The sequence below is a fragment of the Neovison vison genome, chromosome 4 (genome assembly GCF_020171115.1).
Source record: "Neovison vison isolate M4711 chromosome 4, ASM_NN_V1, whole genome shotgun sequence".
In the NCBI taxonomy this organism is placed as follows: domain Eukaryota; kingdom Metazoa; phylum Chordata; class Mammalia; order Carnivora; family Mustelidae; genus Neogale; species Neogale vison.
Window position 1 is genome coordinate 2,485,106 of NC_058094.1, and position 14,992 is coordinate 2,500,097.

A 14,992-nucleotide genomic window follows, 5' to 3' on the forward strand; every position below is an offset into this window, starting at 1 on the left:
GGGCCACAGCGGCAGAGCTGAGGCCACACCCCGTCTGCCAGCAGGGCGCCGTTCTCTTGGGGGAGAGGGGACAGGACACTAGTTGAGCTTGTAACTCTCCCAGGAGGCTTGCACACGCGCGTGCTCCAGGCCCAGACTGACGGATGCTTGGCCCAGCTTCCCCAAAGGCCACATGAAGGGAAAGGACTTTGGTTTGGGGCTTTGCACACATGTGGGGCACTGGGATCCGGCAGTCCATGCACAGAGGACGGTGCCCGCGCTCCGACCGTGCCCGCTGGTCGGTCACTTCACACCCTGCGTGGCTGTCAGCACAGACGAGGCAAACACATCTGTGTGCAGCTGTGACAACGGTTCGGACTCCCAGGGGCCCCTGAGAGCATCTTGGGGCCCCCTCGGGGTTCCATAGGCCACACTTTGAGAACTGATGTATTGGGTCTACTCCGGGAGGGCAGGGATCTTTGTTCTCGTCTCCTCCTGGAATAGAGCCGCGCGCGGAGGAGGGGCAGGCTGGGGGAGTTCACGCCCTTTACACGCGCAGGAAACGCAGCCAGCGCCTGGCAGTGCTGAGCCCGGGGCCGCACACCCAGCTGGACCCAGGACACTGGGCCCCCTCAGGCATGGGCCCTACTTGCCCTGTGCGCAAAGGCCAGGTCCCCAGTGCCTCCATCCCCCACTGGGGCTCGGCTGCAAGGTCACATCATCACGTGTCCGCTGCAGCCTCCGTCCGTCCCCCAAGCCATCACCGTGGTCCCAGAGCACCTGCGGACGCACACAGCGCCCACCTCCTGGCCCTGGGAGTGCAGGAGTCGTGTCTCGACCACGGCGTGTCCCAGCCTGTGCCGGGCTCCGAGTAGGTGTTCAGTAAATGCCCACGGAAGGGCCAAGTCCGCCGGCAGTCGCCGCTGGCCACGGAGAGCCCCAGTCACATGCGCATGTGGGGAGCAAGGACAGACCAGGGGGGAAGGGAGGGAGCCCCGGCCGGCCCCGGCCCCTCCCTGGGGACCCCCCGTGTGCCAGGCTATCTGCATGGGCCAGGGGCAAAGCTCACAAAACTGCTCCCCCTCCAGGAGCCCACCAGATGGATGGGAACAGTGACATCACTTGTACGTAACAAGGCCTGCCCTCGGGGGAAACTGTTGTACCTGAGCGAAGGAAGCCCCACCTCCCGTCCCAAGCTGCCATCCTGTCACCCGTGGGGGCCGGGGAGCCGGGCAGGAGCATGCGTCCTCACAGCCCAGGGCACAGGCTCCCGAGGGACTGAGCCCCTCCAGGGCTGGGCTCCGGGTAAGGGCCCCGGGGTGCGCGCCATCTCACACTTACCCCACCGGGGAGGGTGACCCTCACGCAGAGGAAGCGGTGGCTCAGAGAGCTTCTGCAGCTTCCCCAAGCTCACACAGCCAGCAAGCAGAAGCCCTCAGAAGCCTCTCTGGGCAAAGCCCACCATCTCAGCCCAGGCAGGCCGTGCTGGAACCGACAGTTCCCCTCCCCGGCCCCAGGCTGCACACGCAGCAGAACGTCCCCAGAAAAGGAGGGGTAGGACGCTTAGACATTTAAAGGCTGGCGGTGGCCATGGGATGCCTCCCTTTGTCGGGCCCCTCCCTGCACAGCTCATCCCAAGACTGACCCGCCTGGCCTCCTGGGAGCCTGTCCTCCTGGGGTCCCACCACGGCAGGACCCTGCTCCTCTCCTGGAAAAGCTGACTGCCACCACACTGACCCGATGTGGGGGTGGGGGGAGTTCACCTGCGTCTGTGGAGGGGGGCACATAGCCCCAGGGTCATGTGGAGAAGTCAGCAGCACCCACACGCACGGACCTACCAGATGGACACAGCACAGCAGTGACCATGCCATCCGTCTCCTGCGACGACAGGCTCGGAACCGTCATGGGGCAGCGGGAGGGAACGTTTTAGACTGAATGTGGGAAGACATCCGGGTGCCTGGGAAGCTGGGGGTCACGTCAGCTGCTCCCCGAGGTCCAAATCACATCCCTGGGCCCACAGGACTTCCCTGCGTGCCCTGACCCACCAGCCTCCCCACCTGGGAGCACCCGCCAGCGAACTGAGGTCATCAGCGCGTGAGGAAGGCCTTAGTCTGTGAACATGTTCATGGCTCAGTCGGTGGCTGAGGTCAGAGATCAGGACGCGGCCGGGAACAAGACGAAGTCTACAACCAGGGTCAAGGCTCAATGAATCCCCAGGATCAGGGCTCAGCCTGTGACTAAAGTCAGAACTCAGTCTACAACCACACTCCGAGTTCAGTGTTTGGGATCAGGGCTCAGTATGTCACAAGGATTGGACTTCGTGTTCAACCAGGGTTCAGGGTGCGTGCTCCAGCTGGGGGCAGGGCTCAGCACGGGACCAGGGTCAGAGATGAGCGTGTGGCTGGGGTCAGGGCTCCGGCCTTACTGAGGAGGGGGACAGGCTCCGTGGCCTCACTCCCCATCCCCGCCAGGCTCCACGTCCAGGTGGCCATCAGTGGAGTGTCGGCAAAGAGGGAGACCTCCAGAAACCGGCTGTCGCTCCTGACAGCACACTACACCCATTTGCCTGAGTTTTTTCTCCCTTCCCCTACCCTCAGCCCAGCCAGGCAGCAGGGGAAGGTGTAATTAAAAATCAGGTTTGTTAACACGAACACGACGTACATAATATTTAGAACATCCGAGCGCCTCTAACTCGCTACCGACGTGCATTTGCTCATTAAGCAGGAATTTTTTATGGCAGCAACACTGCAAATAGCTCTTATTAAAATGCTCAAAACGCCATCTGGTCCCTAGCTGAGGCTCCGCAGCGCACGGTGGCCCAGCCTGCCTGGGGACTTGGAGGTTCCCAGCCGAGCGGCACGGCCAGATTCCCCACCCAGTCCCCCGGGGGTCCTCTCCGTACCTCACTCCACTCCATCCCAGCGCGCAGGGGAGGAGCCAGCGGCCGGGACAGGGAGACCCTGGCTGTATCGGCTCAGCTACCAAGAGGAGACACAGGGGTGTGAGCCGCGTCCTTCTGACCCGGAGGCGAGGCTCTCTCCCAGGAGGACGGAGTTTGATGAGAGGCAAGGAGCCAGGGCAGCCTCGCCAGTCCATGGGGCTGGGATGGAGGGGGGCGCGGAGAAGCCGAGCTGTCATAGTCTGGACGCTGAGACACCACAGCCTGTGGCCCAGCTCTGCGGATGGGGCAGGAGGGGCTCACCAGGCCGCAGCCCTGGGGATGCATGAAAAGGGTTTTTGCAAACCTTCCCCGGGAGGGGCAGGGCTGCCCGGCCTCCTGAGCCACCTGAGGGCTGGCCTTGTCCAGTGGGCTGCGACCGAGCACCTGGACGGGAGGTCCTGTGCTCTTGCCCAAATTGTCGGCTTTGGGAGCTGCAGAGCTATTGGGGGTGGGGGAGGCGGGGCTCCCGCCCTAGAGGAGCAGGGGTCCTGGCTGGACCCAGCCTGCACAGGCCGAGGGAATCTGCTGCATCTCCCCAACCTTGGGCCGGTCTTCCGCTGTTCCTCCTCCTGCTCTGCCTGCTCCTCTAGGCCCCTCTGCCCTCGGGGCAGACATGCAGACAGAAAGGACTCCCACTCTGCCCTTAGGGGGTTTGCGGATCAGGCGCTGGCTGACCTCAGGGGCACACAGGTTGCTCTCAGCCAGCCACGGCCACCACACTGAGTGTGGCTGAGGATGGCATCTGGGTCCTTCCCCCATCAGGAGAAGCAGCCTGTACCCCCGGCCAACACCGGCCATAGCAGGAACCTGTCTGCCATCGCCCAGGGACGTGGGGGTAGAATTCAGCGTTGAGGGCAGGAAATGGGGTTCCTACCCCAGCCTGAGGTTCCAGCGGGCGGCTCACCTCACCGACACACAGGACCACAGAGCATTAGCTTCTGTGGCCGCACGCACACAGGCTCAGCCCCGCCAACAGCAGATGGCACGCAGCCAAGCAACTGTCACTCAGACTGCAATATCCCTGGGGAGTGAGCCCTGGGGGATCCCAAGCTGGGTACAGGAGGAGCCAGGGAGGCTTCCTGGAGGAGATGTGATCTGGAAACTGCCTGAACTAGAGAGATGGAGAGAAGGGGGAGCAGGGAGGGGCTCGGGGTCCTGAGGGAGGGGGTGGGGGTATGGGCAGAGCCAGAGACTGCCCAGGGCCACCAAGGGAAGCAGGTCCAGGAAGGACAGCCACCACACTTCACCCGTGAGCCACAGGCGGGAGCTGCAGGAGCACACACAACAACACAGCTTGGAGGCAGGGAGGCTGAGGTCGGGGCAGTGGGAGACAGGAGGGGCCTCCGCATACCGAGTGGGCTCCCCACACCCACTCCTTAGCCTCTTCTGCACCTTCCTGTGGGCCTCGCAGACATAGCCGTCCCTGTGGGGGCAGATCTCGGTTTGGAGCCCCAGACACATCCCCCAAACCAGCTCAGTCTCAGTTTCCTCATCAGTAAGATGGTCCTCAAACCACAGAGCTCGGAGGACTGCTGCAGCAGAGAGCGGCTGCGTGGGGGAAGCTTCCAGAACCGCACAGGGCTTTTATCCGCACACAAACACGGCAGGCGCAGATGCCCACAGAAATACGGCTGCACAGACATCCGTGTGTGTGCGCACGTGTGTGCCTGCACAGACACACGCATACTCACTAGCACACACACATGCACGCACAGGTAGGTGCACACGCAGACACACGCAGCTGCACTAGGAAACACGCCCGCACGCACAGGCAGACGCACACGCAGACACACGCATACTCACTAGGACACACACATGCACGCACAGGCAGGTGCACACACAGACACACGCATCCACACAAACACACACGCACAGGCAGGTGCACACACAGACACTAGCACTAGCCCACGCCCACGCATGCACAGACAGGTGCACGTGCAGACCCAGGTGTGTACTTACACACAGCACTCAGAGCTCAGCACACCCATTCTTTTCATGCCTCTGATTCCACAAATGTGGCCTCGGTCAAGATGAACAGACAGCAGACACACACCCTGATCCTAAGAAAACAGGGACCCAATATTCCAGTTAATAAACCCGTTAAGACACGCTCCAGTAAAAATAAGTCACATGCAGACAGTCCTCTCCACCATCCCTGTGATCCGTGCCCTGGGTCCTGGTCGGTGAGCCTGCCCCAGAGCCCAGCCCGCCCCTGCCCCAGAGCCCAGCCCGCCCCTGCCCAAGAGCCCAGTCCGCCCCTGCCCCAGCCTCGCTCCGCCCCAGCCTCCCAGCACGGACCCCTGCAGAAGCCTGGTGTGCACCCTCGGATCTGGGCCTGGGGCTTGGCAGGCATGGCTCCTCCCCTACCCGGCCCCAAGCCATAAGTGACAGTTTTTAGAAAGTGTCAATGTATTCCCAGCTGTTGTTGCCAAAAAAAGGAAAAAGAAAAAAACGTTTCTTGGTTTCAAGGAAACTCACAACAACTTCAGAAAAGCGCGTGGCCATGACGGATGTGCTCGTTTTCCTGAAGATTCGGCAAAGACCAGAGGCCCTGCGTTTGTCACATGCCGTTGGGGCCACTGGAAGTGGGCTGGCCGTGGGGGGGCCGGGGGGCCGGGGGGCCGGGGGCCTTGTCTGCGTCTGGCATGGCTCCTTCCCGGGCTCCACTGAGCTTCCTGAAAGAAGCCATCCTTTATGCCCCTTTATTCCCAGGAATAACGGCTCTTGACATAAACGAGTCCCGCTAGCAATTAGCCGTGATTAATGCAGAGCTTCACTGGAGTGGAGGAAGTTCGCGGTCCCCGGGAGGAGGTGGGCGACAATCGCATATTCATGGATCTGGAACAAATGTGCGTTTAAGGGGAGTGGGGGAGGCTCCCTGGGACTCCTTCCAGGCCCGGCTCTCGGCCTGGGAACCGGGAACCGGCTGCGTCACAGCATGGCTGGGACTGCAGACGGGACTGGGGTCAGGGGACCGAGGCCCACCCCGGGGACTCCCCGCCATCGGGAGCCTTCGAAGGAGACCTCGAGGGGCCAGGCCTGGGCTGAGCACGGACACACATCCGTCCCTTTGGTTCCCATGACGGCCTCACCTCGCCTCGTGGGGAAACACCCCGTCACCCCACTTCACAGATGGGGACGCCAGAGCTCAGAGAGACATCAGGGGACTTGGCCACCGTGTGGGGCCATCCTTGGGGGCACAACCCTGGAGCCAGATCCTGCTGGGTCACTCTCCACCCAGCCACTATGGAGTTGGTTCTCCCAGCTGAGAAAACGGGGACAGTGGGGACCCACCTGGCCTGCAGCTGGTGTGCTGTTGGGCAGCCCCCATGCCCTGCCTTCACACCTGTCTCCTGGGGCCCACGTGAGCCCAGCGACGCCTGAACTTCAAAACCCCGGAAGCGTCCCAGCCGCCCCCCCCCCAGGAGGAACCCAGCCTCTGCAGGAAGCCACACCTCCCTGGCCCCCATCTGTCCCTGACAGAAGGGGGTGCTGGGACCCTAAGCAGCTCTTCTTAACGTAATTTCAGGACTCGTTGGTGCTCAGTAATTAGGGGGTCATAGGAGAACCCATCACACCTAACTCAGCATTACGGCCTGAAACAGGCCTCAGCAGCCCCACCACGGACAGTCCCCACTGCGCAGAGAAGAACGAGGCATTGGGCAAGCAGGCCCACCGAGCCGGGCGGCTGTGCATGCCCCCCTCCCAGACCATGCAAGTGACTCAGCCACTGTGAGACGAGACCTCGTTCTGCGCCAAGCCTGTGTCCCCCACATACCGTTAGCTCGCAGGCCTTCAGCGGGCTCCCATCTGGGCTCATAAAACTCCATCCCTCCCACTACCCCAGCCCAGACTTGGGCGTCCCCGGCTGCTCTCCTCCCCCGCTTCCCGTCCAACCTTCAGGAAACCCGGCTGCTCACCCACTCGGCTCGATTTCCAGCAGGTTCGCCTCGATTCTCCCGGCAGCTCGGCCTCCGCTCCGCCCGCCCCCAGACCTATCCCAGCTCACAGCAGATGATCTTTCTAGACCTTCCAGACCTTTCTTCCCAGGCTTTCCTCCGCTGTCCCTCCACACACCCTTTCAGACATGTTTCCTGATTTGCCACCGGAAACTTGAACCCACAGAGGACGCACGCGTCCGCCTGTGTCCCACGTGTACACCTGCGCCCCACGCACAAGGAGTAAGTCTTGTCATCCCCAGGAGCAGATGAGCGCCCGCCCCACAAGAAGGCCTGTTCTAAAGTCCTCGTGTAGTCTCTCTGCTCCCAACCCCACCATGGGACGGGAAGAGCTGCCGCAGTTGCCCCCAGGCCAGCCCTGGGCCTCGGGACGGTAGAGGCGCCACTGTGCCCAGCAGCATGGGTCGCCATGGCCAAGGGACTCACACTAGCAGTAATTGTTCTGGCCCAGAAGTGACAGACATCATGGCGCCCTGGACTCAGCAGCCAGCACTAGTCCCCTGACCCGCCCGTCCGCAGGGGTTGGGGAAGCAGGCCTGCCCTGGGGAGTTCCAGAAGGCAGTAACAGGAAGCCTCTGGTGAGCAATGAGAGTGACCACCCAGAGCCAATCTGGCCGGCCCACACCAATGCCCACGGCCTTGACCTTGCGCTGAGATCTTCATCCAGACGGCAGCCTAGGGCCCCCGCCAGCCCAGCCTTCATTGTCATTCCAGGCCAGTGCCTTTTCCAAGGCCGAACAGGGGTGTTATCTAAAAGGGGGAGGGACACAAGTGGGTCCTCACGGCAACTCAATTAATCCTCCATCGGAAATTCTAACACAATCAATTTGGGTAGCCGGCCGACATCATAACACAGTAATTAGGAACAACTTTCAACTCTCGGCTTCCTTTGAAGATTGTAATTGCAATTAATTAAACATCCTCGCCGTCCTCAGAGCCTGTTCCAGAGGAAAGTGGAGCAGAGGCGGGGGCGGGGGCGGGGGTGGGGTGCCCCGACCCCTATTCTCAGCAGCCCAGGAATCTAACGGGAATGTGAAAGGGCATGGTGCCCCTGTCCCCCGGGGAAAGCCCATCATGACTGTGAGGGAGAGGATCCAGCCTTGGGGCTCTGAACCAACACCCCAGGGTCCTGACCGCTCCACCTGCACCCAAGATGGAAGGGGAGACCCCAGCCCTCTGTTCGGCCAGCTTAGATCCCCAGGCCACAGTCACACATTCAAAGAACATCAGTTGGGCACCCACTGTTGCCAATAGGGTCCCAGCAGCAGAGGCTTCCCAACTGGGCACTGACAGGGCACTTCCCTGCCCTCTGGGCTGATGTCCCAAAGGTGGTGCTGATGGCGCACAAGGCTGCGGGCTGTTGCCCCCGCAGGTGAGCAAGCGCAAGGGACGGAAGGTGGGTCTGCGGGAGCCGCCACGGGCAGCCTCAGCCCCAGGGCAGCATCAGCACCCTGGACAGAGCAAGGCCGGCCACCCTGGGGTAACACAAGGGGACAAAGGATAGGCTGTGGGAGAGTGGGCAGTCACGGTGGAAATGGCTGTCCTCTCCCTATTGGGCTCTCACCGTGGGCCAGGCGGGGCCTAGGGACCTGACCGATGGGCCCCGCATCCCCCCCACAGCCCAAGGAGGAGACCCCATGACCCAGGGTCCCAGAGGAAGTGCTGGCCAAGAGCTGCCAAGTCAGGACAGGAGAGACTCAGTATTCCAACAAGCTCTGTGGTCCCCAAAGCCTGGTTGCAGCCACTGCCACCCCAGCGAGTACCAGCGCTCGTCACAGGGGCAGGTCCCGACCAAGAGAATCACACAGTCCAGCACACACACCCCAGCAGGATTCTCAGAAGGTGGAAGAACCTTGCGACAACTCAGTGGGAGGAAGGAGGGGTGAACTGCTGCCACCGGGACCCAGATCCGGATGACAAAGGTGATTCCAGGTGGCACTCTTAATCGTTCTAGCCCCAAGTCCTGAGACTCGGGAGCCAAACGAGGGGGACAGTGACACCAGACAGGAGAGACACATTGCCCCCAAGGATCGTGCCTAAGGAAAGCTAGAGCAATTGGACATAAATGTCCTCAGAGCATCCCAACAGCCAGAGCAAAAAGGGCGACGTGAGGCCTCCAGGGCAGTCCCTGTGGGGTGGAGAGAGGCAGAAGGAGTTGGATCCCAACAGCAACTGCCCATGCGCTCATCCCAGAGACAAGGGGCAGGGTGTTGTCCTGATGTCCCCCGTACTCCCAGTCCCCGAGCTCCTTCGCTCCTTCATGCAGGCGATGGCTTCCCTCCCCGAACACTCAGCCCCAGCCCTGGAGCCCAGCACCAAGCTGGTGCTCAAAAGACAAGTTAGATTTTCAAACCTGCTTTACACTAAAGGGCAGCAGCTCATTTTTCTGACCATGCTTCTCCATGGGACCAGGATACCTAACTGGAAGAGAAAATGTGTGACTTGGCAAGATGTGTCGGGCTTGGGGCCATGTCCTAGTGTTCAGGTCTCCCAGCTGAGGTGGACATGACAGTCACTCCCCATCAGCCCTTCCATTTTACCCCACCTAGGCTAGCACAGGGCTCCAGGCTTTATTCTTACAGTCCAGTCAAGGGAACCCCACACCCTGGCCATGGGGGTTGTTTCAGGTAACACAGCCCTAAGCCCGTTCATGCATGTTACTAATTGGTTAAACCTTGTGTCCTGGATCAAACATTACCTGAAGCTCAGTCTATTTCTGGATCTTCCAGTTATATAAACCAATTTTTAACCTTTTGTAGCTTAAGCCCATTGGAGCCTGACCATGGTTTTAACACAGAATTCTAATAATACATGGGCTTGTACCCCTGGGCCAGCCCCGTCGCCTCTCTAGGCCTCCGTGTCATCATCTGTCTGCCAACCCCATAGGAGTGCCATGAGGATAAAATGAGACTGTGATATACTGCGTATTTACCCTAAAGATACAAACGTAGTAATCCGAAGGGGCACGTGCACCCGAATGTTTACAGCAGCAACGTCCACAATAGCCAGACTATGGAATGAACCCAGGTGTCCATCAACAGATGAATGGATAAAGAAGATGCGGTATATATACACAATGGAATACTATGCAGCCATCAAAAAATGAAATCTTGCCATTTGCAATGTGGATGGAACTAGAGGGTATTATGCTGAACGAAATTAAGTTAGTCGGAGAAAGACAACTATCATATGATCTCCCTGATATGAGGAATTTGAGAGGCAAAGGGGGGGCTTGGGGGGTAGGGAAGGAAAAAAGTGAAACAAGATGGAATCAGGAGGGAGACAAAGGCATAAGAGACTCTTAATCTCACAAAACAAACTGAGAGGTGCTGGGAGGAGGGGGAATAGGGAGAGGGGGTGGGTTATAGACATTGGGAAAGGTATGTGCTATGGTGAGTGCTGTGAAGTGTGTAAATCTGGCGATTCACAGACCTGTACTCCTGGGGCTAATAATACATTATATGTTAATAAAAAATTAAAAATTAAAAAAATAAAATGAAATAATTGAAAATAAAAAAATAAAAAATAATTTTAAAAAATAAGAGTGTGATAGTGGAAGGCTTTGGAACTGAGAACCCCACACCCCTGTGAAGAGGACAGCTCGGTGTTGGTCTCCAAAGCTCCCTTCCCGCACACTGGGCCCTGGTCCCGCAGCTCCTGCCTCCAGCCCCTGGACACCTGAAGCTCTGTTTTATCTCCTAGCCCTTGCCCACACCCTCCGCTCCACCTGGAGCACCCTCCCCCAGAGGGCCTGTGGCTGGTTCCTCCCATTCTTCCAATCTCAGTATAGACGCCACCTCCTCCAAGAAGCCCTTCCTGACCACCCTGCGTGAAATACAGTCTGTCCCTACTCATTTTCCTCCTAGCACTTATGGCCATGTTTTGCATTTTTTGTTTTGTGCTGTTTTATTTTGTTTTTTAGGTTACTTCTCTGGGGTCTTTGTCTCCTAGATCAATGTCTCTCAAACTAGTGGTAGTAAAGGACCAGCAGTTTTACTTCCAATCTGTCCCTGACTAATACTTTCATAAACTATGTTTAAAATACATTCCTAGAAAATGTTTTACTTAAATACTAAACAGAACCCTTGAATTTTTGTCATTACTCTCTACAGTCATAAAATTACTCTGCTGACTTGTTTCAGAAGTTTTTCAATGACAATTCCATCTCTGCCATTCAGAGAGAGGTTCAAGGTCAGTCCCCACAGGGCAAGCAGAGCCATCAGAATAACCACCCCGGGAGGTAGAGACAAACCCCTGCCTTCCTTGCCTCTGGGGTGGGGCATGCATCGGTGCTGTCTCCCAGGGCCCCCAGGGCCTCCCCGGTTGCCCAGAGGGTTAACTCGCTGGGCACCACACCTGTTAAGGGCTTCCTCCTTTCTCTATGTACTTCTTCACCTGCATGTCACCCCTCAAATACACTGCACTCGAACCCCCGTTTAGGGACTGCTTCTGGGCAGACCTAAACAATTCATACACAACACCGAACGTACATTGACCTGACGTCAATGTCATCACAGCTTTCACCCCACTCGGAACCAAAGGCGTACGGGTTAGAAAGTGGCTGTTGGGCATCTCCGTAAAGTGGAAAGACAAAGTCCACGGGTGGAAGGAGCCTGGAGTCGGGGTCGGGGACCTAACAAAACCACAAAACCATGAAGGGAGGAGGGGGAATCTGGATACCCCTCTTGCAAAGCCCAGAGACCTCCTTCTCTTCCAGAGGTGGGCACTTCCTGTCCCTGGTTCTCCAGCAAGTCAAGAAAGGCTCTGGAAAAACCATTTCTGCCCACGACTGGGGAGCTATAAATAACTCCCGGATCAGAAGAAAGGAAAAAAGAACTCCAATTCCATCTGCACTGGAGTGAGAATGCACCCTCCCAGCGCGCCCGCCTCCCTGGCACACCTGGAATCCAAGCCCACCCCAGCCCCAAAGGAATCCTCAGCCTTTGGTCCCAGGTCTGCAGAGGAAGCGGCCAGCTGGCTGCAGTAGACAGGCCTGTTTCCACGGAGGGAGATGTGCCCAGGATGGAGGCTGGCTCACCATGGTTGTTCCAAGCCCACAAGAGGCATTGGAGGGCGTAGTAAGAGATACCCCTTCTCCCCAGAGCCAACACAGGAGGACCGCAGGGGGCAGCCCTTCTGGGGACAGCAGCCAGTGGCATTCTTGCCTTAGAGGCCCTTTCCTGGTCATGTCCTCTCCCCCGCCCACCCTGCAGGCTCCACTCCTAGTGTCCCTTTCTCTCTACCCTGCAACCTACGGCCCTTCCCTCTGCCTATCCATATCCCCAGACCCTGAAGCCCCCGTGTCTCTGAAAAAGGAAAAACCACCGAACTGGAAGCCCGGTATACAGACAGATCCCAGATGATCCTGGGAGGAGCCAGAACCTCGGTGTCCTGCCGTGTGGGATGGGCGCGCTACTCCCCACCCCGGGGGCTGGGGCCAGGATCCCAGCGTGCAGGCTCTGCGGGTGGACGCCAGGCCCTGCTACCCGCAGCCCAGGTCCGGGCCCTCGGACAGCCTGCCCCTGTTGCCATGCGGATTTCACTCCCTCACTCACTGTCCGCTGGAGCCCCATGTGGATCCCCCACAGCACCGGTGACCAGGCCTTGGCCCCAGGGTCAGCCCCTTTCCCGCCCCAGAACAGCCGGCAGTCTCGGGGCGTCCAGCAAAGAGCCTGGGTGGGCAAAGCAGGGCAACACTTTATTGGCCGCGTGGGGCGCGGGCTAGCCCAGCCTAGGGGCGCCGCCGGGGGTGGCGGCGTCGGATCCCGCGGGAGCAGTGAAGGTGGCGCCAGAGCCAGGCCCGGGCGCCAGCAGCAGCAGGCCCGGTCGGGGCGCGCCCGCGCTGGCGTAGCTCAGGGCCAGACGCTCCAGGCGCCGCTTGCGCACGGCCGCCTGGGCCGTAGCGTGCAGGGGCCGCAGCAGCGCGGGAGGCGGCGCGCCCGGGCCGCGCAGCAGGAAGTCGAAGCCCGCGCGGTCGTGCGGGTCGTAGAAGAGCGGCCCGCGGGCAGGATCGGGCCCCGGCGGCCAGGCGAACGGGAAGGGCAGTGTGAAGTCCTCGGTGAGCACGCGGATGGCGAAGTCGTCCTCCTTGCCCAGCGCGCGGTAGGCGCGCCCGATGCCGCGGAAGTGCGCCGCCCAGAGCTGCGCGTCCCCGCCGTAGATGTCCGGGAACGGGGGCTCCGGGGGCGCGGGGGGACCTGCCGGGCCCGCGGGCCCCGAAAGTGACAGAGAGCAAGTGACCACGTGCGCGGGCGGTGCCGCCGGCGGGAAGCAAGGAGCGGGTTTGGGAGCCTGAGAACCTGCCTCGGGGCTGGCCCTGGAAGGCGGAGCTGGGGCCCCAGGGCTGACAGGGGAGGCAGGAGGCGAAGTCCGGAGGAGACAGCGCCATAAACCAGGAGGGCAGAAAGGCACCGAAGCCTGGCCGCAGGAGTAGGCCATTCGGTACTGCTTGGGTGGAAAGTTCCAGACGGGGAGGAGCCCGGGGAGTTTGGCCAGGCCTCCTGAACAAGCTGGGCGCCCTGGGCTCAGCCCTCAGAGGGGCTGGGGAAGGTGGTGTGGCCCCTCTCCGTTGAAAATTGATCCTGGGCTGCCCAGAGAAAGGACCGTGGGAGCCCAGCCTGGAGGCGGGATCGGGGCCCAGTGAGGATGAGGTAGGGACATCGCCAGGAGAAGTACTATCAGGAGACTGAGAGGCCAAATGCCAGGCCTTGCAGATGGAGATGGGAGGAGCCGGGGGTGACAGACGGTTCCCAGCCTGGCACTGCCACCTTGTGACCCAGGGAGAGGAGCAGCCCCAGGGGATAGAGGGGTCTAATTGGGCAGTGAACTGGTTCTGTGTTTGTTGGACAGCCTCCCCTGGGAGCACATCAATCATCCTGTGCCTCGGTTTCCCCCTCTAAAATTTGGGAACAATCAAGCCTGTTCTGCCAGCTTTGCAAATGAGATGGCATGGAGGAACCTACTTTGTCACAGGAGAGTGACTTCCTAGCTCAGCCCCATAGATGGAGCAGAGCCTCCAATCCCCAGGTGGTAGTGGGGTGGACGTGGCTCTGAGCAGGGCGGTGGACGAGGCCAGAGGGGCTGCTTCAGGGAGCCACTGTGCTCAGCACCGTGGACAGCTCCGAGACGGGCTTGGCAGGGGCCTCCCACCACCACCATGGGGCTGAAGGGTCCCATCCCGCAACCGGCTCTTGGGGGAGCTGCCGGGGTTCAGTGCCAGGGGGTGGGGCAGGGCTGTGGGGTATTGCTGTGAGTCGGGGATGAAAAAACGCTGCAGAGAAGAGAGGAGCTCTGGATGCAGCCCCCAGGAAAGGAGAGGGGAGAGCCTTGGCCACCTTCTGAGCTGCATTTGGCCAGGAGATGGTTGTGATGGTGCACACAGGTAAGGGGGTAAGGGCAGCAGCAAGGGGACCATGAGGCAAGCAGGGTAGTAAAGCAGGTGAGGGGCCGGTGGCTTGACCACAGGAGCCGTGAGAAACGCTCAGATTGTGAGTATGGCTTGAGGGTGTGAGCGCAGGATTTGCTGGTGGAGAGGGTCAGGGAGGGGAGGGGAGAGAAGGGGAAGACAACGGACCCAAGCCGCTGGAGGAAGGAGGAGCGATGGGATGGCTGGGGGTGCGGGCAGGGAGTTAAAAGCCTAATTTGGGGCAGGTGGTGGCCTCCAGATGGGCCAGGGAAGAGGTATGGAGGACAATGGGCTTTGAGTCTGGAGTTGGGGCAGAGGCTGGCAGCTGGAGCTCTAGACATCTGGGAGATGGAGTTGGACGAGGTGCCGGGCCAGAGCATGGAAGCCAGGCAAGGAGGGGCACCGCTGAGCCCAGAGATGCTGATGTGTCCCGTCAGACGAGGCCTCAGAGCTGACCCCCAGTCTGGCAAGCAAGAGGTCATCGGCGACCTTGAGCAAAGCCACTTTAGTGAAGTGCCGGGAAGGAGGGGCAGCTCCAGCAGGCGCTCGAGCAAGTGGGAGGGGAGACGGAAGCAGCAAGTCGAACTAACCTTTGTGAGGAGTTTTGCTATAAATGGGGAGCAGAGAAGCAGGATGGCAGCTGAAAGGGAAGTGGGGTCAAGAGACAGGGTACAACAGCATGCTTTTATGTTGCTGGAAAGATCTAGC